Source organism: Tamandua tetradactyla, chromosome 5, assembly GCF_023851605.1.
Source record: "Tamandua tetradactyla isolate mTamTet1 chromosome 5, mTamTet1.pri, whole genome shotgun sequence".
Lineage (NCBI taxonomy): Eukaryota > Metazoa > Chordata > Mammalia > Pilosa > Myrmecophagidae > Tamandua > Tamandua tetradactyla.
This window is the reverse complement of record NC_135331.1, coordinates 31,828,208-31,846,929: the sequence shown is the minus strand read 5'-3', so window position 1 is coordinate 31,846,929 and position 18,722 is coordinate 31,828,208.

Genomic DNA, 18,722 nt, shown 5'->3' with positions numbered 1-18,722 from the left:
TCTAAAAGGCAGTTTGGTGGTTCCTCAGGAAGCTAAGTATAGAATTGCCATATGATCTGGCAATTGCTAGGTATCTACTCAGAGGACATGAAGGCAAGGATACAAATGAACATTTACACACCAATGTTTATAGCAGCATTATTTATGATTGCTTAGAGATGGAAACAGCCAAATGTCCATGAATGGATGAGTGCCTAAACAAGTGTAGTGTGTGTGTGTGTGTGTATATATATATATATATATATATATATATATATATATATATAATGGAATATTATGCAACTGTAAGGCAGAATAAAGTCATGAAGCATGTAACAGCATGGATGGACCTTGAGGACCTTATGCGGAGTAAGATTAGCCAGAAACATAAGGACAAATACTGTATGGTCTCACTGATACGAACTAACATTAATGAGTTAACTTGGAAAATTGAAGTTAAGAACACAAGTTATCAGGAGATAGAAATAGGGTAGAGATTGGGCAATTGGTGCTGAAGGAATACAGATTGTGCAACAAGACTGATAAAAAAAATTAGAAATGGATAGTACAATACTACCTGATAGTAGCACAATAATATAAGTACACTGATGACCCTGAATACGAGTATGATAGAAGGAGAAGGGCTGGGGTCACGTAGAGAGCTGAGATGGTATAATTTAGGAATGCCTAGAGTGTAAAATGATGGTGGTTAAATGTACAAATTTAACCATGTTTTTGCATGAGGGAGAACAAATGAATGTCTGTATTGCAGAGTGTTGAAAATCGATGGTATGTGGAAAAAAGGACAATCAATGTAAGCTAGAGTCTATAGTCAACAGTAACATTGTAATATGCTTCCACTTAATGTAACAAAGGCATTATGCCAAAACTAAATGTCAACAGGCAGGGGGATTGGGAAAGGGGTATGGATGCTTTGTGGAAGAAAAGGAAATGTCTTCTGATAGAGTATAGTGATAAAGGCATGTCTATACAATTAGGATGGATTGTATGTGTGAATAAAACAGTTTTTAAAAAAACAGAGAGAAACAAGTCCTAGTGAAAGTGTGGAGAAAAAGATGTACTTATTCACTGTTGGTAGGGAAATGAGAGGTCTAGCCCCTTGGAGGGCAGAGTGGTGGTCACACAGGAGGCTGGGGATAGGTTTGCCATATGATCCTGAAACCCCTTTGTTCAATATATACCTGGAAGAACCGAGTGTCAGGACAGGAAAGGACATTTGCACACTCGTATTTATGGTGGCAATGCTCACTATCCACAATGGATGGAGGTGGGCTAAGAGTACAACAGTTGAGGAATAGAAGGGAGAACTACGGTGTATACAAACAATGGACTACTGAGTGGTCACAAGAAGAAATGAAGTTGTGAGGCATGCAACTAGGTGAATGAACTTTAAAAGCTGTATGTTGAATGAAATGTTAGAAACAAAAAGACAAATATTATCATGCCTCAATCATATGGACTAATTACAATGTAAAAATTCAGTGAACTAACGTCAAGAGCATTGGTTATCAGGTTGGGGCTTATTGTAAAGGGTCTTAGATTGTAAACTCTTCCAGTAGTCACATATACTCAGGAGGTGTAACTCTTGCTTCTAAATCCTGAGATACTGGGCTGTTTGTATACAACATGGTCTTTCTTAGAAACTTTGGGTGTATATGTGACACCTGAGACTCAGAGTTAGAGCTCTGATGCTATGAACATCAGCAGTACCCCATATAGGAACTGTTTAAAAAGTTGAAAAGGAGATCAGACTTTGAGTAGAAATATGTATGAATCTGATCTGGATAGGACTAAGGTAAATTAGAATACATTTGGGACTATATGGCCCATATATTCAAACTTCAACCTCTATGTGAGATCATAGGGAGAGATGGTTATTTGTGCAAAATTTATTTTGGCTAGTGCATTTCCTAATTTAACTTGTATGATCAGTTTAGTTAAACACCATAAGAACATTGAATCTTGAATAGGGCATGAGATTGTGTTGGCTTTTATAGGTTAGTGTGATGCCCCTATTTATACCAGAGTAAGTTGGGCAGTGAATAAAGAAGTATTTCCAAGGTCCACTTGGGGGAATAAGGATAAAGAAGGAAATATTCAGCTTCCCCGTTTGGAGAATTTCTGATATTCTCAAAAGCAGGGGGGATAACCAAATCTATAGGCCAAACCCTCGATCTTGGGGTTCGTCCCTATGAAATTTATTCCTGCAGTCTACTTAAAGTTAGGCCTAAGTCAATAGGAAGTACCTGAAACTGTAGAACTGTGTTCCAGTAGCCTTGTTTCTTGAAGATGATCATATGAAGATATAAAGTTTACAATGTGACTATGATTGTGAAAACCTTGTGTCTGATGCTCCCTTTATCTAGCGTATGGACAGATGAATAAAAAATATGGGTAAAAAATAAATAATTGGGGAAACAAGTGTAAAAATATATTGGGTAGATGGAAGTACTAGTGGTCAATGAATATACACATACAATGGTGTATATACACGATGGACTACTGAGTGTCCACAACAAGGAACGGGGTTGTGAGACATGCAACCAGGTGAATGAACCTTAAAAGCCAATGAGAGGGAGGGTAAGAGGTATGGTATGTATGAGTTTTTTCTTTTTTCTTTTTATTTCTTTTTCTAGAGTGATGTCAATTTTCTATAAAATTATCATGGTGATGAAAATACAACTCTGTGGTGATATTGTGAGCCATAGATTATTCACAACAGAGAGGAATATTTGTATGTTAAGAATGTTTGTGCTTGTATGTTGTTTTATCAATAAAAATACTAACTTTAAAAATAGGCCTAATAGTCACTCCCAGAGAACCTATTTTGTTGCTCAGATGTGGCCGCTCTCTCTAAGCCAACTTGGCAGGTGAACTCACTGCCCTCCCTCCTATGTGGGAAATGACTCCCAGAGGTGTAAATCTCTCTGGCAGTGTGGGGCAGAAAGCCCAGGATAAGTCATGAATCAGCATCAAGAAATTGAGAAAGTCTTCTTGACCAAAAGGGGGAAGAGAGAAGTGAGATAAAATAAAGTTTCAGTGGCTGAGAAATTTCAAACAGAGTTGAGAGCTTATCCTGGAAGTTATTTTTATGCATTAAATAAATATCCATTTTTAGTTTACAGTGTATTGGGGTGGCTGGAGGGAAGTACCTGAAACTTTTGAGCTGTGTTCCTTGATTCTTAAAGATGACTATATAAAGGTATAATGTTTACAATGTGACTGTGTGATTATGAAAACCTTGTGTCTGATGCTCCTTATATCCAGGGTATGGACACATGAGCTAAAAATATGAATAATAAATAAGTAATAAGGGGACAAAGGTAAAATAAATTGGGTAAATGGAAACACTAGTGGTCAATGAAAGGGAAGGGTAAGGTGTATGGTATGTATGAGTTTTTTCTTTTTATTTCTTTTTCTGGAGTGACACAAATGTTCTAAAAAATGATCATGGTGATGAATATACAACTATGTGATGGCATTGTGAGTCATTGATTGTACACCATGTATGGAATGTATGTGTTGAAGATTTTCAATTAAAAAAAAGATGAAATTTTTTAAAAAAAGAAAAAGAAAGAAAGAAGCCACAATGAGATATTTCATATCTACTAAACTGGCTACTAAAAAAATGGAAATTACAAGTATTGGAATGGATGTGGAGAAATAGGAACACTTATTCATTGCTAGTGGCATAAAAAAAATAATGTCCCCACTGTGGAAGATCATTTGGTGATTTCTCAGAAAGTTAAGTATAGAATTAATGTATCACTGAACAATCCCACTACTAGGTATACCCACAAGAATTGAAAGCAGAGACTCAACACATATTTTCACACCAGTGTTCATAGTGGTATTACCCACAATTGCCAAAAGATATAACCAGCCCAATTGTCTATAAATAGAAGAGTAGATAAACAAAATGTGGTATATCCATACAATAGAATATTATGCAGCCTTAAAAAGAAATGAAGTGCTGACACATGCTACAACATGGATGAACCTTGAAGCATAATATTTGAGTGAAATAAGCCAGACACAAAAGGACAAATATTATATGATATCCCTTGTGCAAATTACCTAGAATAAGCAAAGTTCATAGAAACATATTAGAATTCAGGATACAAGGGAGTGAGGGGAGGGACCGTTATTGCTTAATGGGTGCAATTGAAGTGATATAAAAAATTTGGGGTAATGGATATTGGTTAATGTAGCACAATACCATTACAATGAATGTAAATACTATTGAAAATATATACTTGAAAGTTATAAAAGTGGGAAATTCTGAATTGTATATTGTGCTGGTTTGAAAGGAAGTATGCCCCCTAAGAAAAGCCATGTTTTAATATAAATCCCATTTCTTAAAGGTAGAATAATCCCTATTCAATACTGTATATTTGAAACTGTAATTAGATCATCTCCCTGGTTGATGTGATTTAGTTAAGAATGGTTGTTAAACTGGATTAGGGGATGACATGTCTCCACCCATTTGAGTGGGTCTTGATTAGTTTCTGAAGTCCTATAAAAGAGGAAACATTTTGGAGAATGAGCGATTCAGAGAGATTCAGAGAGAGCAACACTACAAAGCAGAGAGTCCACCAGTCAGTGACCTTTGGAGATGAAGAAGGAAAATGCCTCCCGGGGAGCTTCATGAAATAGGAAACCAGGAGAGAAAGCTAGCAGATGACGCCGTGTTCACCATGTGCCCTTCCAGCTAGAGAGAAGCCCTGACTGTGTTTGCCACGTGCCTTCTCACTTGAGAGAGAAATGCTGAACTTCATCGGCCTTCTTGAACCAAGGTATCTTTCCCTACATGCCTTTGATTGGACATTTCTTTAGACTAGTTTTAATTGGGACATTTTCTTGGCCTTAGAACTGCAAACTAGCAACTCATTAAATTCCCCTTTTTAAAAGCCATTCCGTTTCTGGTATATTGCATTCCAACAGCTAGCAAACTAGAACATATATGTCACTACAAAAAGTTTTAAGACAATTTTTTAAAAATAAGAAGACAAAAAATTATTCTTAAGCTGTTCACAGACACAATCCATTTCAATGAACAGCACTACAAATTTTCTCATGGAGCTTGATAACATGATTCTAAAATTTATATGATAATGCAAAGGACCAAGAATAGCCAAGACATTGTTAAAGTAAAAAACTAGAAAGGCTGGCTCTACTAGATATTAAAACTTATAAAACTATAATAATTAAATCAGTGTGGCATTGGCATAAAGAGAAATATAAGTGAATAAACATCCAAAACCAGATTCATATATATGTATGGACACTTGACATATCAGAGAAGTAGCCCTGCAGATCAATGGAGAAAGGTAAGGTTTTCAATAAGAGGTGTTGAGACAATTGGATATACATACTGTGATTGTTAGGGTTTGCTGTCAACTTGGCCAAGTAAGATGCCCAGTTCTCTGGTCAGGCAAGCACTGGACTGATCATTGCTGCATGGATATTTTTTGACTTGATGATAAATTGGTAGGCTGGTGTATTAAATCATCAGTCAGCTGATTGCAGCTGTGGCTGATTACATCTGCAATCAACTAAGGCATACCTTCCACCAATGAGATAATCCAATCAGTTGAAGCCTTTTAAGGGAGAGAGAGAGAATTTTCCACTGTTTCTTCAGCCAGCAAATCTCTCCTGTGGAGTTTGTCCAGATCCTTCATCAGAGCTGCCAGCTTCACAGCCTGCCCTATGAGTTTTGGACTCTTCCATCCCTACAGTTGCATGAGACACCCTTATAAATCTCATATTTACAGTCTCTCCTGTTGGTTCTGTTTCTCTAGAGAACATTGACTAATACAGCTTAGTACCAGGAGTGCTTCTTGAGAAACAGAATCTTACAAATGGGTTTTTACTATTGGTTTTCTACTCTGATTAGACTCAAAGGTACGAATGACTTTTTCCAATAATCAAAATGACACTGACAGTCCATGGGGTGAGTTGGCAAGAGAGATACTCAAAATATCACCATTAGATTCTGCTAATTGTATGTTTATATGAGGAAAGGCTCTGGGTGAGAGTATTTTTAACACCTTTATGGAGCTTTGTGGAATTAAGAGTCATATTATGTTGGCCGGTTGTTATTAGATATGCTGGATACAGTGATGAGGGAAGGGGATGAGATGAAGGCTTCAAATTTGCAGCTTAAGTGCCATATGAATGATATAAAAGTTTCCATGTGTGCCCTGAAACAAAATCTTATTTCCTGAAGTTGCAGAATTGAGATCTCTGAAAACCAGACACATAGCCTCATTGTGTGAATAACAGATTTACAACGTAAACTAAAATTTCAACCTTGCAGGACATCTGCAGTTAAAGTCTTTGATTGAAAATTAAGGGGATCCTGAAATGTAGGAAGGGGATATATGGCTTGATAATGATGGCGAGAGATGAAATCCTTGGAATCTGCTGAGGCTTTGCTAGATACACCTGTAATGGACTGCCCTGAGGAAAGAGCTTCCCGACCTCCAATCATCCCAGAGGAGTCTGCCATCCAACCTCCACCCACAGAGATAAACCATTCAGTGCCTGCTAAACCTGTAACCACCTCCTTTGGAGAAAGCCATCACTCCTCTGTCTGGAGACATTTAATTTATCCTGTTTCACGAAATGAAACTGCAATGTAATAGTTGGATTAAAAGACACTTCTATTTCTTTTCCTGTTCCACCCCCACCACCTCTCTTTTCTTCAAGAGTGTAACTAGACTAAAGTCCCTACAGGCCTGGAAAGGTGAGGTACAAAGTATGACCTATAAGGGGATACGCTATACTAAAAAAAAAAACACTACATGAGTTTTCTAGTCTATATAGACAGAAACCAGGGCAATATGTCTGGGAATGGATTTTAAGTGTGTGGGATAATGGTGGAAGAAATATAAAGTTGGATCAAGCTGAATTTATTGATACAGGCCCACTAAGCAAAGATTCTGCATTCAATGTTGTAGCTCAAGGAGTTAGGAAGGGTATTAGCAGTTTGTTTGGATGGATGGCTGAATGATGAATCAAAAGGTGGCCAACATTACCTAAGGTCAAAATGCCAGAACTTCCCTGGCATAATGTAGATAAGGGGATCCAGAGGCTTACAGAGATTGGAACGTTAGAGTGGATTTACCATGGAAAACCTGCTCACACACCCCAGGAATTTCCAGAGGACATATCTTTTATCAGAACCTTGACAAACAAATTTATGAGACTAGTGCTGTCATACCTGAGGAGCTCTGTAGCCACCCTTCTTTGTAGATCATATATTAAGCTGGAAACTGCTGTCACTGAGCTGGAATCCTTAAACACAGTGGGAATAACCAGATCCTGAGTTGGCAACAGTCATGTGGCAACAGTTAATTATCACAGACAAGGTGGGAATGGACACCCGAATGGACAGCAGATTCAAAGCAGTAGTCAAAATAATCTGACTCACAGACACTTGTGGCCTTGGCTAGTAGAAAATGGAATACCTAGAAGTAAAGTAGATGGGCTATCTAGTAAATGCTTGTCTGATCTATATAAGCAGAAGAATCGTGGGTCAAATGAACAGAAGTCTAACTTCAAATACAGAAACAGAGAGTCTTAGCCCCTTAATTAATTCCAACTTGAAATAGTTTACAGACCCAGAGCCCCTTGAAAGAGGGGAGGGTCAAGTACCCTTGGGGAAGGACCCTGTTACACTTCCCAAAATTTATACTGTTAACCTTCCTCCCAGCCCTCTCCAAGGAGACCTACAGCCTTTTACCAGGGTAACTGTGTACTGGGGAAAAGGAAATGGTCAGATATTTCAGGGATTATTGTTCACTGGCTCAGAAGTGTCATCAATTTCAGGAAACCCAAAACATCACTATGCCCCACCAGTCAGAGTAGGGGCTTCTGGAGGTCAGATGATCAATGGAGTTTTAGCACAGACATGTCTCACAGTGGGTCCAGTGGGTACCCAGACCCATTCTGTGGTCACTTTCACAGTTCCAGAATGCATAATTGGAATCAACATACTCAGCAACTGACAGAATCTCCACATTGGTCCTCTGATTCATGTAGTGAGGGTCATTATGGTAGAAAACATCAAGTGGAAGCCACAAGAACTTCCCCTACCTAGCAAAATAGTGAATCAGAAGCAATACCATATTCCTGGAGGGACTGTAGAGATTAGCACCGCTCTTAAGGACCTGAAGGATGCAGGGGTGGTGATTCCCACCACTTCCCCATTTGACTTTCCTATTTGGCCTGTGCAGAAAACAGATGGGTCTTGGAGGATGACAATGGGTTATCATAAACTTAACCAGGTGATGACTCCAGGTAATGAACAGCAGCTGCTCTTCCAGATGTGGTATCATTGCTTGAGCAAATCAACACATCGCCTGGTATCTGGTATGCAGCTATTGATCTGGCAAATGCTTTTTTTCTCAATAGCTGTCAGGACCACCAGAAACAGTTTGCTTTCAGCTGGCAAGGCCAGCAGTATACCTTCACTATCCCTCAGGGGCATATCAACTCTCCAGCCCTATGTCACAATCTTGTCCACAGAGAACTTGATCCTTTCTCCCTCCCATAAGACATCACACTGGTCCATTATATTGATGATATCATGTTGATTGGACGTAGTGAGCAAAAAGTAGCAACTACTCTAGACTTATCAGTAGGGCGTTTGCATGTCAGGGGATGGGAAATAAATCCAACAAAAATACAGGGGCCTTCCACCTCAGTGAAATTTCTAGGTGTCCAGTGGTGTGGTCCATGTTGAGATATCCCTTCTAAGGAGAAGGATAAGCTATTGTAGCTGGCCCCTCCTATGACCAAAAAAAGAGGCACAATGCCTAGTTGGCCTCTTTGGTTTTGGAGTCAACATATGCCTCATTTGGGTGTGCTACTGTGGCCCATTTACTAAGTGACTAGAAAAGATGCTAGTTTTGAGTGGGGACTGGAACAAAAGGGGGCTCTGCAACAAGTCCAGGATGCTATGCAAGCTAGCCTGCTGATTGGACCATATGATCTAGCAGATCCAATGGTGCTGGAAGTATCAGTGGCAAATAGAGATGCTGTCTGGAATCCTTGGCAGGCCCCTATAGGAGAATCACAATGCAGACCTTTGGATTTTGGAGCAAATCCTTACCATCCACTGTAGATAACTACTCTCCTTTCGAGAAACAGTTTTAGCCTGCTACTGGGCCTTAGCAAATATGAATACTTGATCATAGGCCACCAAGTTACCATGAGATCTGAGTTGCCTATCATGAGCTGGGTGCTGTCTGACCCACCAAGCCAAAAAGTTGGGTGTGCACAATAGTACTCCATCATAAAATGGAAATAATATATAACAGGGCTTGAGGAAGTCCTGGAGGTACAAGTAAGTTACATGAGAAAGTAGGCCAAATGCCCATGGCCCCCACTTCTGCCACATTACCTTCTCTTTCCCAGACCAGAGCTCTGGCCTCTTGGGGAGCTCCTTACAGTCAATTGACTGAGGACGGGAAAACTTGGGCTTGCTTTATAGATGGTTTTGCATGATATTCAGGGACCAGCCAGGAGTGGACAGCTGCAATACTACAACCCCTTTCTGAGATGTTTTTAAAGGACAGTAATGAGGGGAAATCCTCCCAGTGGGCAGAACTTCAAGCAGTGCATCTGGTTGTTCATTTTGCTTGTAAGGAGAACTGGCCAGAGGTGTATTTGTATACATCAGCTATTGCTGATGGTTTGGCTAGATGGTCGGGGACATGGAAGGAGTATGATTGGAAAATTGGTGACAGAGAGGTCTGGGGAAGAGATATGTAGATAGCCCTTGCTGAATGGGCAAAGAACATGAAAATATTTGTGTCGCATGTGACTGCTCACCAGAGGATGACTTCAGCAGAAGGTTTTAATGATCAAATATATAAGATGACCCATTCTGTGGATACCATTCATCCTCTTTCCTCAGTCACTCCTACCAATACCCAATGGGTTTAAGAACAAAATGGGCATGATGGTAGGGATGGAGGTTATACATGGGCTCAGCGACAGGGACTTCCATTCACCAAGGCCAACCTGGCTACAGGCACTGCTGAGTGTCCAAACTGCCAGCAGTAGAGACCCACACTCAGTCCTCATTATGGCACCATTTTCCAAAATGATCAGCCTGCTACCTGACGGCAAGTTGATTACATTGAACCACTTTTGGAAGGGGCAGCAATTTGTTTTAACTGGAATAAACACACTCCAGTTACAGGTTTGCCTTCCTGCTCACAATGCTTCCCCCAATACTACCATCCGTGGGCTTACAGAATGCTTTACCCACCATCATGGTATTCCACACGGTATTGCTTCTGATCAAGGAACCCACTTCACAGCAAATGAAGTGAAGGAATAGGCACATGCTCATGGAATTCTCTGGTCTTACCTTGTTCCCCATCATCCAGAGGCAGCTGGGTTGACAGAATGGTGGAATGGCCTTTTGAAGACTCAATAACAGTGTCAACCAGGTGGCAATACCTTGCACGATGGAGCAGGGTTCTCCAGGAGACTGTGTATGCTCTGAATCAGTATCAACTGAATGGTGTGGTTTCTTCCATAGCCAGGATTCACAGGTTCAGAAATCATGGGGTGGAAATGGGAGTGGCACCACTCACTATCACACTTGGCAATCCACAAGGAATTTCTGTCTCTGAAGGCTTAAGCCTTAAGCTCTGCTGATCTACTGGTCTTAGTTCCAAAAGGAGGAGTGTTCCTATCAGGAGACACACAATAATTCCATTGAAGTGGAAGTTAAGACTGCCACCTGGCCACTTTGGGCTTCTCGTGCTGCTGAATCAACAGGCACAGAAGGAATTTACTGTTCTGTCTGGGGTGATTGATCATGACTATCAAGGGGAAAAAGGACTGCAAATGCACTATGGAGTTAAAGAAGTGTCTTCCTGGAATACAGGAGACCCCTAGAGTGCCTCTTAATAGTACCATGCCTTGTGATTAAAGTCAATGGAAAACTGCAACAACGCATTCCAGGCAGGTCTATCAATGGCTCTAGAACTTCAGGAATGAAGGTCTGGGTCACCTCACCTGGCAAAGAACCACGGCCAGCTGAAGTGCTTGCTGATGGTAAAGGGAACACGGAATGGGTAGCAGAAGAAGGTAGTGATAAATATGAACTATGACCATGTGACCAGTTACTGAAACAAAGATTGTGACAGTATGACTATTTCCTTCATTTTGTTATGAGTATGTTTGCATTTGTACATAAGCAAATATCTTATCCAGGTATATACCTGGAGGAACTGAAAGTGGGGATGTGAATGGACATTTGCACACTGGTGTTTAGGTGACAGTGTTCATGATTCACAATGAATGTAGATGGCCTAAGGACACAGTGACTGAGGAATGGAAGGGGGAACTATCGTGTTTATATATAAAGACTACTGAGCAGCTGCAAGAAGGAATGAAGTTGTGAGGTATGCAACTAGGTAAATGAAACTTAAGGACAGTATATTGAATGAAATGGCAGAAACAAAAGGACAAATATCATGCCTCATTCATTTAGACTAGATAGAATATACTAACTCACACAATTGAAGTCAAGGGCATGGTTTAGGTTGGGACATATTAATAAAGGTCCTAGATTGTAAGCTCTTACAGCAGTCACCTATATTCAGGAGTTGTAACCGATATTTCTAAATTCTGAGATAGTGAACCATTTGTATATAACCTGGTCATTCCCTGAAACTGCGGTATTTATTTGACACCTGAGACTCAGAGTTAGCACACTGAAGCTATGAAAGTCAGCATTACGCCATTCAGCAATTGTTAAAAAAGTTGAAAATGTGATTAGACTTCGCCTAGAGATATGAATGAAGCTGATCTCAATAGGACTAAGGTAAATCAGAATACAGGGTAAAGGATATATTTTTTTGAAATTTCAACTTCTGTGCAAGATCAAAGGGAGAGATGTTTATTTGGTGCAAAATCTATATTTTGGGTAGCACATTATCTAATTTAAGTTGTATGGTCAGTTTCCTTGAACACCATAATTAGATGGAACCTTGAATAGGGCATGAGATCTTATTGGTTTGTACAAGTTAGTGTGATGCCCCGATATATGTCAGAATAATTTGGGCACAGAATAAATAAGTATTTGCAAAATCCCCTTGTGGGGCTGGGGAGAAAAGAGGAAATATTCAACTTTCCCATCTGGGGAGTTCCTGATATTCTCACAAGTAGTAGGGATAACCAATTCAATACGCTAAGCCCTCAGTCTTGGAGCTTCCTATGAAGCTTATTCCTGCAAGGGAGAAGCTAAGCCTACTGATAATTTTGCCTAAGATTCATCCCCAGAGAAATTCTTTTGTTACTCATATGTGGCCTCTCTCTCCAAGCCAATATGGCAAGTGAACTCACTGCCCTCCCACCCCCAACATGGGACATGACTCCCAGGGGTGTAAATCTCCCTGGCAATGTGGGCCCTCTCCTGAGGATGAGCTGGGACCTGGCATCATGGGATTGAGAAAGCCTCTTGACTAAAAGAGGAAGAGAGAAATAAGACAAAATAAAGTCTCAGTGGCTGAGAGATTTCAAACAAAGTAGAGCGGATATTCTGGAGGCTGCTCTTATGCATTATATAGATATTCCTTTTTAGTTTATGGTGTATTAGAGTGGCTAGAGGAAAACACCTGAAACTGTTGAACTGTGTGTGTTCCAGTAGCCTTGGTTCTTAAAGAACACAGTATATCTGCACATCTATATAACTTTTACAATGTGACCGTGTGATTGTAAAAAAATCTTGTTTATGATGCTCCTTTTATCCATGGTATGAACAGATGAGTAAAAAAAGAAAAAGGATAAAAATAAATAATAGAGGGAGATAAAGGGTAAAAATTGGGTAGATTGGAATATTGTGGGGCAATGAGACGGAGGGCTAAGAGGTATGGGATGTATGAGTTTTTCCTTTTCTCATTTTATTTCTTTTTCTGGAGTGATGAAACTGTTCTAAAAATGATCATGCTGAAAAATAAACAATTATGTGATGATACTGGAGCCACTGATTGTACAATATGGTTGGACTGTGTGTATGTGGCTATTTCTCAATAAAAATATTTTTTAAAAAAAGCAAAAAAAAACTGAGGGAGAGATTAATATCTTCACAGATAAACAATGGCTGTGAGAATTTGCCAACAAGACAACTTACATTTAATTTAATATTTCCCCACAAGAAACATTAAAGGGAGCTCTGGTGACTGATAAAAGACAGAGAGGGAGGTGTGGAGGAGGGTACAGAACTGAAGAGTATTAACAAGGGTAACTTAAAAGGATAAAAAATGAGAGAGGGAAAATAATAACTATAGCTGACAAATAATAACTATAGGCAGTTATATTATATCTAAACATTAGATCTAAGACCATAAAACTGTTAGAAGAAAACGTAGGGCAATATCTTATAAATCTTACACTAGGAGGTGGTTTTCTAGACCTTACACCCAAAGCAAGAACATTGAAGAAATAAATAAATAAATGGGAATGTCTCAAAAGTAAACACTTTTGTGCATCAAAGAACTTCGTCAAGAAAGTAAAAAGACAGCCTACACAATGGGAGACAATATTTGGAAATGATATATCAGATAAAGATCTAGTATCCAGAATTTATAAACAGATTGTTCAACTCAACAACAAAAAGACAGTCAACCCAATTACAAAATGGGCAAAAGATGTGAACAGACACTCCCCAGAAGAGGAAATACAAATGGCCAAAAGGCACATGAAGAGATGCTCAACTTCCCTGGCCATTAGAGAAATACAAATCAAAACCACAATGAGATATCATCTGACACCCACCAGAATGGCCATTATCAATAAAACAGAAAACAAGTGCTGGAAAGGATGTGCAGAAAGAGGCACACTTATCTACTGTTAGTGGGAATGTCAAATGATACAACCGCTGTGGAAGGCAGTTTGGTGGTTCCTCAAAAAGCTAAATATAGAATTGCCATATGACCTGGCAATACCATTGCTAGGTATCTACTCAGAGGACATGAGGGCAAGGACACAGACATTTGCACACCAATGTTCATAGCAGCATTATTTACAATTGTGAAAAGACGGAAACAGCCAAACTGTCCATCAACAGATGAGTGGCTAAACAAACTGTGGTATAAACATACAATGGAATATTATGCAACCGTAAGACAGAATAAAGTTAGGTAGTATGTAACAATATGGATGGACCTTAAGGACATTATGCTGAGTGAGATTAGCCAGAAACAAAAGGACAAATACTGTATGGTCTCACTGATATGAATTGACATTAGTGAATAAAGTTGGAGAATTTCATTGGTAACAGAGACCATCAGGAGATAGAAATAGGGTAAGACATTGGGTAATTGGAACTGAAGGGATACAGATTGTGCAACAGAACTGAATGTAAAAACTCAGAAATGGACAGCACAATACTACCTAACTGTAATACAATTATGTTAAAACACTGAATGAAGCTGAATGTGAGAATGATAGTGGGAGGAGAGGGCTGCGGGCACAAATGAAATCAGAAAGAAAGATAGATGATAAAGACTGAGATGGTATAATCTAGGAATGCCTAGAGTGTATAATGATAGTGACTAAATGTACAAATTTAAAAATGTTTTTGCATGAGGAAGAACAAAGGAATGTCATTACTGCAGGGTGCTTAAAATAGATAATAATTAATATTTTAAAATTTTACCTTATGTGTGAGACTAAAGCAAAAAATGTTTATTTGGTACAAATTTTATATTTTGACTAGTGCATTTCCTAATATAACTTATGCAGACAGCTTAATAGAACACCATAAGTACATGGAACATTGAGTAGGACATGAGATTTTGTTGGTTTGTCCAGAGTGATGCCCTGATAAATCCCAGAGTGATTTGAACAGTGAATAAAAAAGTATTTGCAAAGTCCTCTTAGGGGAATGGTGAGAACGGGGGAAAATTCAACCTCCCCAAGTTGAATTCTTGATATTCTCACAAGCAGTGCGGACAACCAAAGCTATAGGCTGAGCTCCCGTTTGTTCATATGAAACTTAACCCCACAAAGGATAGGTCCAGCCTACTTAAAATTAGGCCTAAGAGTCACCCCCAACAGAACCTCTTCTGTTGCTCAGATGTGGCCTCTCTCTCCAGCCAACACAACAAGCAAACTCACCACCCTCCCCCTGTCTACGTGGGACATGACTCCCAGGGGTGTGGACCTTCCTGGCAATGTGAGACAGAAGTCCTGGAATGAGCTGAGACTCAGCATCAGGGGATTAATAAAACTTTCTAGACCAAAAGGGGGAAGAGCAAAATGAGACAAAGTGTCAAAGGCTGAGAGATTCCAAATAGAGTCGAGAGGTTATCCTGGAGGTAATTCTTATGCATAAAATAGATATCACCTTGTTAGTCAAGATGTAATGGAGAGGCTGGAGGGAACTGCCTGAAAATGTAGAGCTGTGTTCCAGTAGCCATGGTTCTTGAAGATGATTGTATAATAATATAGCTTGCACAATGTGACTGTGTGATTGTGAAAACTTTGTGTCTGATGCTCCTTTTATCTCCCTTATCAACAGATGAGTAAAACATATGGAATAAAGATGAATAATAGGAGGAACAAATGTTAAAATAAATTTAGAATGAAATGCTGGTAATCAGTGAGGGGAGGGGTGGGGGTATGGTATGTATGATTTTCTGTTTTCTTTTTATTTCTTTTTCTGAATAGATGCAAATGTTCCAAGAAATGATGATGATGGTGAATATGCAACTATGTGATGGTATTGTGAATTACTGATTATATATGTAGAACGGAATGATCAAAAGTTAAGAATTTTGCGTTTAGTTGGTGTTTTTTGGTATTAAAAAAAAATTTTTTAATTGATTTAAAAAAAAGAAATAGATTCCTGAAATGAAAAACTTGAAAATGCTCAGTAACGTAGGTCATTACTACAGAAAAGTTGATATTGATACTTGTAGTAACTTTTTACTTGATATTTTGGAACATACACAGTTCTCAAAAAGGTAGCTAATCAAATGGTATTTAAGTTAGTGTTTAGTATTTAGAATTTAAGAAACTGATATCTGTATTTGTAGATGCTTTCCTTAACTCTAAATTGGTTTATGAAACACTGTACAAACACAGACTTTACAATGATTATTTGCATATTTTAAATATGCTGTGGATAAGCTAATGAAGATATCCATTTTTGGTGGTTCTAAGTGTATTGTCTGTTTTCTTAAATAAATAAAAATTTTAAAACACAATGAGATTGCTATCAGACGCAAAAAAAAATCAATCTTGCAATATCAAATACAGGTAACGAAGGGAGTGTGCACATTGATACCAACTTCAGAAGGTAACTTGGCATTATCTAGTAAAGGTGAAATGGGCATGACCTATGCCCAGCAATTCTTCTCCAACCTAGGAAACAAACAAAAATGTTCACAGAAATACTGGAATAGCAAAAAACTAAAAACAACCCAAATGCCAATCTAGAGGAATAGATAAAACATTAAGGTATGCTGGACTGTAAGCATAATTCCTTCATTTTCATTGCTATAGAGTATTCAGCAGTATAGAATATTATACTGTAGTAAACAGGTTTTCTGAATATGAACACAGTTTAGCTACATTACTGGAACATAATGTTGAAAAGAAAAAATAAGTTGCATAATGGCACATAAAATGCTATGTCCACTGAAGTTTTCAAAGGCAACCAAAGCAATTATTTAGGGATCAAAAACAAAATGGTAAAACTATAAAAAGAAGAGCAAAAGGAAAGATTAACACAAAATTCAAGATGGTGGTACCTTTGAGCAGAGAGGAAACTTTAGAGAAGGATCCAGGAGGGTGGGGCACGGGTATTATACAATAATGATAATATAATACAGTATTTTCTTGTAGCTACTCAATACATAATAAGTGTTAAAACAGCTTAAAGGAGAGAACGTCACAGGGTTTAATCAATTGCTGTTACAAAGGTGTTTGACAAAATTCAGCCAGTGTCCAAGAGTCCCGCCCAGTTTTCATTCTGAGTTGATGGTATCCTCTGAGCCACAGCTCAGAGTCCCTGAGGCCCCAAGTTAAAAAGAAACAGAATGAAATCCCTTCAACACCTTAAAACCACCCTGATGTAATAGAAGTCATTTCTATCCATATCAGGAACAAAACCCAGAGGTTCTAGCTAAAGAAAAAGGACAAGAAAATTAAATAATTGGCATATTGATAAATTTGCAGGTTGCATGAAAATATTATTATTTTTAAAAAAAGGTACCAGAATTCATAGGAAAGAAAATAAATTATATTAAAATCATTAGCTAACATTGCTCTATATTGGGTGGGCCACGGTGGCTCAGCAGGTAGCGTTCTCGCCTGCTATGCCAGAGACCCAGGTTTGATTCCCAGTGCCTGTCCATGCAGAAAAAAAAAAAAAAAAAAGCATTAACATTGCTCTGTATTAAAATTCAGTAAAGAATGGAGATGGAAAAAATATCCCATCACAACAGTAACAAAACAAAACAAAAAAACTTAGTAAATTTAACCAGAAAGTTGTAAAATCCATATGAAGAAATTATAAAATCATATCGGAGTATCTAAAAGATATCTCGGACAAATGAAAAAGCATTCTGTATTGTCTGGGGAAATTAAATACCATAAAAACATCAACTCTTCCAAAACTTAAATCTAAATTTAAAATCCCAATTTTTAAAAATTATTTGTTTTGTTTTTTGGCAGAGATGAGTGAGAATTGGATAAAGTGGTCTTAAAGTTATTGTGAGAGAACAAATGCTAAAAGTAGCTTGGAAAATTATTTAAAAAAGAAACAAATATTGATCCATCTAAGTGCTGATGATTCCCAAAATGATAGCTGGGACCCCATCAGACTCACCTGTTTAACCGACTGGAGCGGTCTCACTCGCATGTCTAAGAGGGCATCTCAAGCCCAACAGGTGTCCAAAAACAAAAGCCTGATCTCCCCAAAATTCCATCCTCACCCTCATCCTCACCCCAGCCTTCCCCAACTCAGAAAATAGCAAATCCATTCTTCCAGTGGCTCAGACCAAAAATAATCCTTTATTATTTTTTCTCTTATATCGGCACTGAACCTAACAGCAAATCCCACTGCCTCTGCCTTCAAAATTCTCAATAGCTCCACTGCTGCCCATGGTCTAAGACACCTCAGAGTGAATGTGTCATTACCGCAGTCTCCAGGGCCACTCACAACCTAGCACTTGTATCCTCTCCCCGTCACTCACTTGTCAAGCCACACTGACCTCCTTGCTATTGCTCAAACATGTTCGCACCTCAGGCTGTTTGCACTGGGTGTTCCCTCTGTTCCCTCTAGATATCCACAGCACTTCTTCCCTCATCTTCAGATCTTCAAATGCCATCTAACCAGGCCTCCCCTGGCTTTTCCTATTTAAATAGGAACCCCAACCCTCTTTATTTTTTCTCCATCAACCTTTAACTTTATTATCTTAACTGTATCCCCCACATTCCTCTCTGCTGCATGAGGGCAGGGACTTTGCTTGGTCCATGGCCATTTCACCAGTGCCATTACATGGTAGATATGCCATACGTACTTCTTGGCTGAAGGCATGAACAAAGGAATATAAAGCCATTGAATTAAAAACAGAGTTTTGGCTCCAGCTGTGGATGAATAAATCAGTGAAAGAGGACAGAGTTCAGAGACAAAGAGTAAAGTGGAACATAAATAATGACCAAGGTAGTTCGTTATTTAATAAACG